Here is a 13,610-nt window from a genome sequence, read left to right as displayed (position 1 = left end):
AGAGGCTAAGCAGTGTAGACAGGGAAAGCACACACGCCATGAGTTGGGGCAAACCCAGTGTGGTTGAGATACTGCGAGCACACGCCAGTGTTATTTGTTTGCAGTGTACCTCCCTCTCCACAGCACAACTGAACAAGTGAGCCTAAAAAAACTGTCCACCACCACCCCCTTGCATCAGGGCAGAAGTTAAACACTGAAGAGACCAGCAAACAGAAGAAGCTAAAACAAGGGAACCTCCTTGGAAGTGACAAGTGCAATAGATTAAAACCCTGTAGTTAGCACTGACTACATAGGAAGGGGCCTATAGATCTTGAGAAATATAAGCCGGATCAAGAACTATCCAAAAATGAACTGACCCCACACTGGCCACAACACCACCAGAGAAAGTCCTAGATATAATTTTACTATTTTTACTATCATTCTTTTTTATTTTTATTATTTTTATTTTTAAGTCCCCTATTACTCCTTTAATTTTCATTTTTATAACCTACTATTACTTTGCAAAAAAAAGAGAGACCCTATTTTTTAAAGCAAGCTTCATATATATATATTTTATAATTTTTGTGACTTTGTCTTTTTTTTCTTTAATATTGAATTTTGGAAAAACCAACCTCTACTCTAGATTTTTAATCTTTGCTTTTTAGTACTTATTACTTTGTACCTTTAAGAACCCAATCTTCAGTACCCATTTTTACTTGGGAGAGAGATTACTGGCTTGACTGCTCTCTCCCGCTTTGGACTCTCCTTTTTATCCACCAGGTTGCCTCTATCTGCCCCCTCCCCCTTCTCTTCTCTACCCAACTCTGTGAATCTCTTTGTGTGTCCAGACTGTGGATAACACTTAGGGAACTGATTACTGGCTGGATCTGTCTTTCTCCTTTTGATTCCCCCCTTTATCCTCCTGGTCACCTCTGTCTCCTTCCTCCCTCTTCTCTTCTCTGTATAACTCCGTGAACGTCTTTGAGTGGTCCAGACTGTGGAGGACACAGAAGGAAGTGATTACTGGCTAGCTTGCTCTCTCCTCTTTTGATTCCTCCTCATCTCATTCTGGTCACCTCTATCTCCCTCCTCCCTCTTCTCATCTCCCTGTAACTCTGTGAAACTCTCTGGGTGTTCCTCACTGTGGAGAAACTTTTCATCTTTCACCTAGATGTTTTATCAATGGTGCTGTATAGATGGAGAAGTCTTGAGGCTACTGTAAAAATAAGACTGAAAACCAGAAGTAGGAGGCTTAAGTCCAAACCCTGAGAACACCAGAGAACTCCTGACTCCAGGAAACATTAATCAATAGGAGCTCATCAAACGTCTCCATACCTACACTGAAACCAAGCACCGCCCAAGGCCCAACAAGTTCCAGAGCAAGGGATACCACACAAATTCTCCAGCAACACAGGACATAGCCCTGAGCTTCAATATACAGGCTGCCCATAGTCATTCCAAACCCACTGACATCTAATAACTCATTACTGGACACTTCATTGCACTCCAGAGAGAAGAAATCCAGCACCCACAAGAACACCAACACAAGCTTCCCTAACCAGGAAACCTTGACAAGCCACCCGTACAACCCCACCCACAGCGAGGAAACGCCACAATAAAGAGAACTCCACAAACTGCCAGAATACAGAAAGGCCACCCGAAACACAGCAATATAAACAAGATGAAGAGGCAGAAGAATACCCAGCAGGTAAAGGAACAGGATGAATGCCCACCAAACCAAACAAAAGAGGAAGAGATAGGGAATCTACCTGAGAAAGAATTCCGAATATTGATAGTGAAAATGACATAAAATCTTGAAAACAAAATGGAGTTACAGATAGATAGCCTGGAGACAAGGATTGAGAAGATGCAAGAAAGGTTTAACAAAGACCTAGAAGAAACAAAAAAGACTCAATATATAATGAATAATGCAATAAGTGAGATCAAAAACACTCTGGAGGGAAGAAATAGTAGAATAATGGAGCAGAAGATAGGATTGGTGAGGTAGAAGATAGAATGGTAGAAATAAATGAGACAGAGAGGAAAAAAGAAAAACGAATTAAAAGAAATGAGCACAATTTCAGAGACCTCTGGGACAATGTTAAATGCCCCAACATTCGAATCATAGGAATCCCAGAAGAAGAAGACAAAAAGAAAGACCATGAGAAAATACTTGAGGAGATAATAGTTGAAAACTACCCTAAAATGGGGAAGGAAATAATCACCCAAGTCCAAGAAACCCAGAGAGTCCCAAACAGGATAAACCCAAGGCGAAACACCCCAAGACACATATTAAACAAATTAACAAAGATCAAACACAAACAACAAATATTAAAAGCAGCAAGGGAAAAACAACAAATAACACACAAGGGGATTCCCATAAGGATAACAGCTGATCTTTCAATAGAAACTCTTCAGGCCAGGAGGGATCGGCAGGACATACTTAAAGTGATGAAAGAAAATAACCTACAGCCCAGATTACTGTACCCAGCAAGGATCTCATTCAAGTATGAGGGAGAAATCAAAAGCTTTACAGACAAGCAAAAGCTGAGAGAATTCAGCTCCACCAAACCAGCTCTCCAACAAATGCTAAAGGATCTTCTCTAGACAGGAAACACAGAAAGGGTGTATAAACTTGAACTCAAAACAATAAAGTAAATGGCAATGGGATCATACTTATCAATAATTACCTTAAATGTAAATGGGTTGAATGCCCCAACCAACAGACAAAGAGTGGCTGAACGGACACAAAAACAAGACCCCTATATATGTTGTCTACAAGAGACCCACCTCAAAACAAGGGACACATACAGACTGAAAGTGAAGGGCTGGAAAAAGATATTCCACACAAATAGAGACCAAAAGAAAGCAGGAGTAGCAATATTCATATCAGATAAAACAGATTTTAAAACAAAGGCTGTAAAAAGAGATAAAGAAGGACACTACATAATGATCAAAGGATCAATTCTAGAAGAAGATATAACAATTATAAATATATATGCACCCAACATAGGGACACTGCAATATGTAAGACAAATGCTAACAAGTATGAAAGGGGAAATTAACAATAACACAATAATAGTGGGAGACTTTAATACCCCACTCACATCTATGGATAGATCAACTAAACAGAAAGTTAACAAGGAAACACAAACATTAAATGATACACTAGACCAGTTAGATCTAATTGATATCTATAGGACATTTCACCCCAATACAATGAATTTCACCTTTTTCCCAAGCGCACATGGAACCTTCTCCAGGATAGATCACATCCTGGGCCATAAATCTAGCCTTGGTAAATTCAAAAAAATTGAAATCATTCCAAGCATCTTTTCTGACCACAATGCAGTAAGATTAGATCTCAATTACAGGAGAAAAACTATTAAAAATTCCAAGATATGGAGGCTGAACAACATGCTGCTGAATAACCAACAAATCATAGAAGAAATCAAAAAAGAAATCAAAATATGCATAGAAATGAATGAAAATGAAAACACAACAACCCAAAACCTGTGGGACACTGTAAAAGCAGTGCTAAGGGGAAGGTTCAGAGCAATACAAGCATACCTCAAGAAACAAGAAAAAAGTCAAATAAATAATCCAACTCTACACCTAAAGCAACTAGAAAAGGAAGAAATGAAGAACCCCAGGGTTAGTAGTAGGAAAGAAATCTTAAAAATTAGGGCAGAAATAAATGCAAAAGAAACAGAAGAGACCATAGCCAAAATCAACAAAGCCAAAAGCTGGTTCTTTGAGAGGATAAATAAAATTGACACACCATTAACCAGACTCATCAGGAAACAAAGGGAGAAAAATCAAATCAATAAAATTAGAAATGAAAATGGAGAGATCACAACAGACAACACAGAAATACAAAGGATCATAAGAGACTACTATCAGCAATTATATGCCAATAAAATGGACAACTTGGAAGAAATGGACAAATTCTTAGGGAAGTACAACTTTCCAAAACTGAACCAGAAAGAAATAGAAAATCTTAACAGACTCATCACAAGCACAGAAATTGAAACTGTAATCAGAAAGCTTCCAGCAAACAAAGGCCCAGGTCCAGACGGCCAGCTTCACAGCTGAATTCCACTAAAAATTTAGAGAAGAGCTAACAGCTATCCTACTCAAACTCTTCCAGAAAATTGCAGAGGAAGGTCAACTTCCAAACTCATTCTATGAGGCCGCCATCACCCTAATACCAAAACCTGACAAAGATGCCACAGAAAAAGGAAACTACAGGCCAATATTACTGATGAACATAGATGCAAAAATCCTTAATAAAATTCTAGCAATCAGAATCCAACAACATATTAAAAAGATCATACATCATGACCAAGTGGGCTTTATCCCAGGGATGCAAGGATTCAATATCCACAAATGAATCAATGTAATACACCATTAACAAACTGAAAAATAAAAGCCATATGATTATCTCAATAGATGCAGTGAAAGCCTTGGACAAAATTCAACATCCATTTATGATTAAAAAAAAAAAACCCTCCAGAAAGCAGGAATAAAAGGAACATACCTCAACATAATAAAAGCTATATATGACAAACCCACAGCAAACATTATCCTCAATGATGAAAAATTGAAAGCATTTCCCCTAAAGGCAGGAACAAGACAAGGTGCTAGGGTCCAGCCCCGGTGGATCCAGGGAATTCGAAGGGTGGACGGCGTTGGCATGAGAAAAACTTATTTATTGATTGATATAAGAAATATAAGATTAGATTAGGAAGAAATAGTGTAGTAGGAGAATTAAGTGAAGAAAGAGGGCTGAATAGGTTGGATTACGCGGAAGACCAATAAAATTCCAGACAAGGAATTTGCACCATCTACGTTGGGCCACCGGCACTCGCTTGAATATCTAAGGGTGCCTCGCCTTAGGCTCTCTTTCACGTGAGTCTTAACAGCCAGGGCAAGTAAGTAGATTTGGCAAGGCTCTGCGCCCCAGGTGGAAATTCAGCCTGAAATTAGAGTGACGAGGAGAGGAAAGAGAGCGAGATGGGGGAAACCAGTCCAGCAACTAGCTCCATCCTCTATTGTTCAGAAGGCCTTTTATACTTTTGATAAAACATGGAGATCAATGGGTAACACAAAGTTATGCAGCGTTAGCAGTCCAGACTCTTATCAAAACCAGGCTTTTCTCTCTGCATACCTAACTGTATACACAAGTCTTAGGTAATTTACATCATCTTCCAGCCAAAAGGGCCAATTAACATTTTACAGCCTTTTTTCTGATAAGGGTTTGTCAACCACAAGACTTATTTGTGTTGATCTTCCCAAGGTCTGGTGCCACTCTCAGAAAGCACTAAATAAAGTTACATTCTTACACAGCAAAGATACAGCAACTTATAACAAGTAGAGGGAGTACAATGGTTTACAGAAAAAGAGAAGCAATTAACTCAAAAGTCTAGTGTTGCTAACATCAAAACTACTATGTATCTTTTTCTACATCCTGCTTACATTGAGTAACATCCTTCCAGGTGCCTAAAAGATAAAGAATATGGAGGTCTGGCAGCAATCCTTGAGTCAACAGTGAAAACCCATCACCAATATGATTTTTAACTCTTTAGAAAAGGCTCTGTATCTTTAAGATGCTTTTAAGCTTTGTGCCTCTCCCGGTTGGGAGGATGTAAGCAATTCACAGGCTGTAAGAAGTCTGGGGAACCTGTTAGGCAAGCTAGAGAGCTATCAGAGGGGGTTTAACTGAAACATCCCTTTCAAATGCAGAAGACTAAAGCCCTGAATTGACTTTTTTCCAGAGAATATCAGAAAAGTGGAAAAGCAGAGCACAAAAACCGGCAGATTTTTTGTTGGGGCACATGCTTAGGAATTTCCAGAGGGGTCCCTGAAGTCTGAGCATGCCTTGCTTATGTCAGCTTCCTTCCTCATGACCTTGTCATGGGCGGGATTCCTCACACTGGCTTCTGGCAACAAGGGTGCCCACTCTCACCACTACTATTCAACATAGTTTTGGAAGTTTTGGCCACAGCAATCAGAGCAGAAAAAGAAATAAAAGGAATCCAAATTGGGAAAGAAGAAATAAAACTCTCACTGTTTGCAGAGGACATGATCCTCTACATAGAAAACCCTAAAGACTCCACCAGAAAATTCCTAGAGTGAACCAATGAATATAATAAAGTTGCAGGATATGAAATCAACACACAAAAATCCCCTGCATTCCTATACACTAACAATGAGAAAACAGAAAGAGAAATTAAGGAAACAATTCCATTCACCATTGCAACGAAAAGAATAAAATACTTAGGAATATACCTACCTAAAGAAACAAAAGACCTATATATAGAAAACTATAAAACACTGGTGAAAGAAATCAAAGAGGATGCTAATAGATGGAGATATATACCATGTTCATGGATCAGAACAATCAATATAGTGAAAATGAGTATACTACCAAAGCAATTTATAGATTCAATGCAATCCCTATCAAGCTACCAATGGTATTTTTCACAGAGCTAGAACAAATAATTTCACAATTTGTATGGAAATCCAAAAAACCTCAAATAGCCAAAGCAATCTTGAGAAAGAAGAATGGAACTGGAGGAGTCAACCTGCCTGACTTCAGGCTCTACTACAGAGCAACAGTCATCAAGACAGTATGGTACTGGCACAAAGACAGAAATATAGATCAATGGAACAAAATAGAAAGCCCAGAGATAAGTCCACGCACCTATGGACACCTTACCTTTGACAAAGGAGGCAAGAATATACAATAGAGAAAAGACAATCTCTTTAACAGCTGGTGCTGGGAGAACAGGTCAACCACTTGTAAAAGAATGAAACTAGAACACTTTCTAACACCATACACAAAAATAAACTCAAAATGGATTAAAGATCTAAACGTAAGACCAGAAACTATAAAACTCCTAGAGGAGAACATAGGCAAAACACTCTCCAACATAAATCACAGCAGGATCCTCTATGACCCACCTCCCAGAATATTGGAAATAAAAGCAAAAATAAACAAATGGGACCTAATTAAACTTAAAAGCTTCTGTACAACAAAGGAAACTATAAGCAAGGTGAAAAGACACCCTTCAGAATGGGAGAAAATAATAGGAAATGAAGTAACTGACAAAGAATTAATCTCAAAAATATACAAGCAACTCCTGCAGCTCAATTCCTGAAAAATAAACGACCCAATCAAAAAATGGGCCAAAGAACTAAACAGACATTTCTCCAAAGAAGACATACATATGGCTAGCAAACACATGAAAAAATGCTTAACATCACTCATTATCAGAGAAATGCAAATCAAAACCACAATGGCATTGAAACATGTATAATATCATATGTGAAACAAATCACCAGTCCAGGTTTGATGCATGACACAGGATGCTTGGGGCTGGTGCACTGGGATGACCCTGAGGGATGGCATGGGGAGGGAGGTGGGAGGGGGGTTCAGGATGGGAAACACATGTACACCCGTGGCGGATTCATGTTGATGTATGGCAAAATCAATACAATATTTTAAAGTAATTAGCCTCCAATTAAAATAAATTAATATTTTAAAAATTTAAAAATCTTTATTACCATAAGTATCTGTTTAAAGTTTTACTCACTGAACAGAGTTGAAACTTGAGAGCAAGGTAATCACTGCTTACTGACAATTTTATTTCTAGCATGTGGTATACTGTTTGAATGTTAGGTGAACACCAAAACTCATGTTGAATGCATTAATCAGTAAGCAATAAATAAATGTTATGAGACTTAAAAAAAAAGACTCTGACATCTCTCTAATGTCACTAAGTTGTCACAGCTTATCAGAGATACTATCAGAAAAATTCAGGGTCTGGGTTAGCTTTTGCCTCACCTTTGTGGCACACGCCAAGGATCAAAAAATGGAAACCAGAAGAATAACAACCACAAAGAGCAGTTGTGTGCTACAGCTAAAAAAAAAAAAAAAAAAAAAACACACCTCAGCCTTATTTCAGTTTTTTCATTCACTCATTCCACAATATTTACTGAATGCTATGTGCAACAATTTGGAGAAAAGTCATGCTAAAGAGAGTGATAACATATCCCTGAGATGCTTCTAAATGAACTAGTCTCTATTTTTCAAGGACGTTTGTGGAGAGGGGTTGTGAATAAGGAGACATAACAGAATTAAGTTGCATATCCAGTGGAATGGGGGGTATCCAAGTCCCTCTCCTTTGTTCTCATGTGAAGGAAAGTTACAGCCACAGAATAAAGGACATAAAATACACATAGATAGGTATAATGACCATATATCTGAAGATTTGGGACAATCTCAATTTTAACATCCTTTTCCCTTGTCTCAAAAAGCATACATGTAAAACTGTATGGCCCAATTATGACTTGGGAAATACAGCTAGCTTGGCAGATACACAGAGAGGGCATCTAATGACTTGCCAGTCCTGTCAGGAGAAGAACAAAAGAGAGCAAATTTCCCTAAGAAACACTGAATTTGAAGGTCATGAAGGCAAAGATATGGATGGTTTTGAATACAGAAGACAGAGCAAAGGGACCTGGACAAGTTGCTCTCCACAGTGGAGCTCCTTAGAAATACTTCCTTGGTATTCAGAAAGAGGAGAAAATTTAAAAATAAAATTAAAAAGAAACTAGAAAGGCAAGGAGAATGAAGGAAGCACCTCCTGAACTTTTCTTGAAGGTCAAGATAATTTGATAATTTATGAAGAGACTCGCATTAACTCCACATTCCCCATTTTGGAGTTCTAATAAGCTCTGGGATAGTTTTTTCTTTCTTTCAGAGAATAAACTACACTAATCTTGGGAGATGGTCATAGATATGTTTTAGTGTAATATTGGTTTATACATGTTTTAGTTTATATATGTTTTAGTTTATACATGTTTATATATGTTTTAGTGTAATATTGGTTTATACAGAGAAATTGAATTATTATAAGGATTTTTTCAAGGTTAGCTATGCTCTGGGAATACACCAACACATTGACTAGGTCAGGGGATGGACCACAAATGATGTTTCTAAAAACCAACTCTTCCTCATTCTCTTGGTCTACAGACCAGCTCTTCTACATTCTTCATAGCTTGGCTGTTTCAAGTCAGAAAATCTGGATTTGAACCTGGTTCTGCTATTTGTTGAATGTTAGATGTGAGACACGACATTTGAAGCCTGAGATTCCTCACTCAAGCAAGGAAACAAGTCCTGCCTTGAAGAGATTTCAGACAGATTAAATAACCTAAAATACATTAAAGAGCTCAGAACATGATAAAATGATACATAAGTGATAGTTATCAGTAGTCTTTACCAATTCTCTCTGGCCTGTTGGCCGTGGTACAGGAGAGAGTGTTATAAAAGCAAACAAGGAAGAACCCTGGTCAATGAGCTAAAAAATATATTACACAATGGTAGCAGAACTGACTCTCAATACTACAAATACTACAAATTTGTGTTATATCTGGGTAACACCAAATTCTATTTAAATGCTAATTTTAACTGCTTCTATTTAACTCTGAGCCCTCTAATAAAGATTTTATTCTTATTAGTATAAACAGATAGAATGGCTATCTTGAATAAAGGGGATAGAAATGTTTTATCTACCGTGTTCTTTATAGCCAAATACTCTTACAAATAAGGCCAGAAATAAAGTTACCATTAAAACTAACAAAATGTTTGGTATTACCTCCTGCATGTTATTTACATGTTATTTTGGCTATAATCTTACCTTTGGTTGTCACCCAATGTTTTCTGAATCCTCATCAAGTATTCATACTATGCTAGGCATTATTGGGGTCATGATGATGATTAAGGCACACACACTTTTCATCCTGTGAGAGACAGGCAGTGAGGGTAACTGACAAAGCAGCCAGCTGTTATAAGAGTTTTCTGGAAAAGGTTCAAAGTGCTCTGGGAATAAAAGCAAAAGGTAGATTATTTCCAACTGCAGAGATCTAGGAGAGTTCTGTAGGGAATTATTTGAACAAGGTCACGGAGGGTGGGTAGGACCCCACTGTCAGAATGGCAGTAAAGGGATGGGGTTAGTGGTGAGGTTGAGAAGCAAGCTTGAGCTTGACTCAGAAAGTATGAAAGCAGAATGCATTCAGAACAGTAGCTACAACAGTGTGGAGTTGTACAGAACACAGGGAGTAAAGAAGACAAATTTGAAAAGGCAGGTCAAGAGAAGACTGTGGAAGGCTTTAAATGACTGGCCAGCAGACAAGTTTTTTTTTTTTCCCTTGATGCAGAAATCCAATGAAGGAAGAATGTCATGATGGATCTTTGGTCTGGAAAGATGCACAACCAGAGTCAGTATGGAGGATTTATTGGAGAGGTGATAAAGAGATTAAAGGGAAGTCAACCAGATAAGGAGCTCAGGCCATAGGTCAGAGGTATTAAGACCTAGAAGCTGCACAGTAATGCAGAAAGCAATAGATGAATGGCACTTTGCTTTTTCATCTTTAGGTGCCACACTCATTGAGTGCACTGTTCTTGGATACACTGTGTTACTGAGATTAAGGGCCTTGGGCTCTGCTTATCTCCAAGGTAGAAGAATTTCATTTTGTTCCACATGAAAAGATAGAACTGTTTCTGGTTAGAGATCATTAAGATGATACTTTAATATTCTCCTCACAGATTTTTCAGATATTTATTTTTAAAAAATCTTCCTGATTTAAATTATCTTGGTCTATAAAGTCAGAAAATCTGCTTCAACTACTTCATTTTTACACATGAGAAAAGTTCCCCAAAGGTCAAGGACACAGCTCTAGATTTTTAGGGCTTCGCGGGTAGTGGGTTAAAGCGTCTGCCTCCAATGCGGGAGACCCGGGTTTGATCCCTGGGTTGGGAAGATCCCCTGGAGAAGGAAATGGCAATCCACTCCAGTATTCTTTCCTGGAGAATCCCATGAACGGAGAAGCCTAGTAGGTTACAGTCCACGGGGGTCGCAAAGAGTCGGACACGACTGAGCGACTTCACCTCACCTCAGGTAGTGCTAGTGGTAAAGAACCTGCCTATCAGTGCAGGAGATGTAAGAGACACAGGTTCGATCCCTGAGTCAGGAAGATCCCCTGGAGGGAAAAATGGTAATCCAGTCCAGTATTTTTGCCCGGAAAACCCCATGGACAGAGGACTTGGTGGGCTATAGTCCAGGGGGTTGCAAAGAATCTCAAAGAGTCAGACACGACTGAGCAACTAAGCATATGCTTAAAAAGTGAGCACATAAAGCATTTATTAGTATATACAAGCTTTTTTCAGAAATCTTTTGGATCATGAGCGTGTTTGGAGTGCTAGAAGCCCTGATACCTAAGTAACCAAGGTCAACATAGGATAATGCCCAGGTATCAAACCTTGAACTGAATTCTGAGTTGATCCACTGATTCTCACCCCAAAACACTGTGATAAGTCCATACTCGTATCTCTGATAGTCTCATTTTTCCCTACCTCCACTTTTCTTTGGCAATGCAGATCCTTCCTGCTGTTAGATTCTGTGGCATATACCAGTTGCATGGAGTCATAGGTAGATGTCAGCATATTAGTAAAATAATAAAAACACCCCCCCATAAAATCCTATTAGCTTCTCAAGCCTCCTTAGCACAAAAGTAAGTATTACCTTTTGCTCAGGTCACCTTATTGCTCCCATAAGAGTTGGCTGATATATGTATTTATTGGATATATTGTTTAGGTTGCTATAGAAGGGGAATAAAAGAGTCAATTCTTTGCACGCATCAGCTCTTTTTTTTTTTTTTTTTTCATGTGATCCTGGTGCCAGGTGGAATATCGTAGAAGCATGAAGAGTACCAAGTTCCTGTCCTTGACCCTGGAGGAGCAGCACCATAATTTTATAGGGTGGGGGTCACAGGGCGGGCCCCCAAAGGGATGCTCTAAAGTTAGCCCTATCCAGCTTGGCTCACCCTCTCCAGCCTGGCAAGTGTAACTACACTTATACCACACAAAACAGACATTTTGTCTAAAACTGTCTTTGGAGTCAAAGAAGGTAAATGCGTAATGATAAAAGGGTCAGTTCAACAAGATTATATAACATTTATATGAATACACAGCTAAATGTATAAAGCAGATATTGATATATCTCAATATTATATGTCTTAACTATATAAAACTTCTTTATTTGTCAATCATACATCAATAAAGATGGGGAAAATACTGACAGTTTTAAAGGCAGAAAGTGACAGCAGTACAATAGTAAGAGACTTCAATACCTCACTTAGTGGATAGAACATCCAGACAGAAAATCAAGAAGGAAGCAACTGATGTGAGAACACAATAGATTAAAATGACATAACATAAATATACAGTAGTTATTATACAAGTGTAGAAGAACTCACATTCTCCTTGAGTGCACAGAGAACATGCTCCAGGATAGAACACATATTAGGTCACAAAGTAACTGTAACAAATTGAAGACCCCAAATAGCCAAAGCAATCCTGAGAAATAAAAACCATACTTCCTGATTTCAAAATATATTGTGAGGCTACAGTAATTAAAATAGTATCATATTGGCATTAAAATAAGACATAAATACCAAATAAATCCATGGGGCTTCCCAGGTGGTTCAGTGGTAAAGAATCTGCCTGCAATGCAAGAAACCCAGGTTTGATCCCTGGGTGCGGAAGATCCCCTGGAGAAGGAAATGGCAGCCCACTCCAATATTCTTTAAGGGAAAAATCCATGGACAGAAGAGTCTGGTGGGCTACAGTCCATGAGTTGCAAAGAGTCACACACAACTGAGCAACTGAGCACAGCACAGGAGCAGAAAAGAACACCCAATGAGGAAAAGATACTCTCTTCAGTAAATGCTGCTGGGAAAACTTGGTGTCTACATGCAGAAGAATGAGATTATCTCACATTAAAAAAAAAACTCAAAACATATTAAGATTTAAACATGAAACTGTAACACTACTAGAAGATAACATAGGGAAAAAGTTTCCTGATGTTGATCTGCGCAATTACTTTTTGGATATATCAGCAAAAGCAGAAGTAACAAAAGCAAAAGTGGATGAGAGAAATTTTATCAAATAAAAATGCTTCTGCAAAGCAAAAGGAACAGCCAACAGAGGGAAAAGGCAACCCACAGAATGGGGGAAATATTTTCAAACCATATCTCTCATAAGGCTTAATATCCAATATATATATAAGTAAGTCATACAACTCAATGGCTGAAAACAATGCCTCAATTAAAAAAAAAACGGGCAGAAGACCTACATTTCTACAAAGAAGACATACAAATGACTAAAAGGTATGAAAGGGTACATGACATCACCAATCATCAAGGAAATGTGAATCAAAATCAAAATGAGATGTCATCTCACACTCTTTGCTAAGTCACTTCAGTCGTGTCTGACTCTCTGCGACCCCAGAGACGGCAGCCCACCAGGCTGCCCCGTCCCTGGGATTCTCCAGGCAAGAACCCTGGAGTGGGTTGCCATTTCCTTCTCCAATGCATGAAAGTGAAAAGTGAAAGTGAAGTTGAATAGCTATTTTCAAAAAGACAAGAAATAACACATGTTGTTGAGGAAGGGGAGAAAACAGAACCCTTGCGCATTGTTGGTGGGAATGTACATTTTTATCACCGTTCTTTAAAACAGTATGGAGATTCCTCAAAATATTACAAACAGAACCACCTTATAATCTAGC

Source organism: Capricornis sumatraensis, chromosome X (genome assembly GCF_032405125.1).
Source record: "Capricornis sumatraensis isolate serow.1 chromosome X, serow.2, whole genome shotgun sequence".
NCBI classification, from domain to species: Eukaryota; Metazoa; Chordata; class Mammalia; order Artiodactyla; family Bovidae; genus Capricornis; species Capricornis sumatraensis.
Note: the sequence above shows the minus strand (reverse complement) of the source record.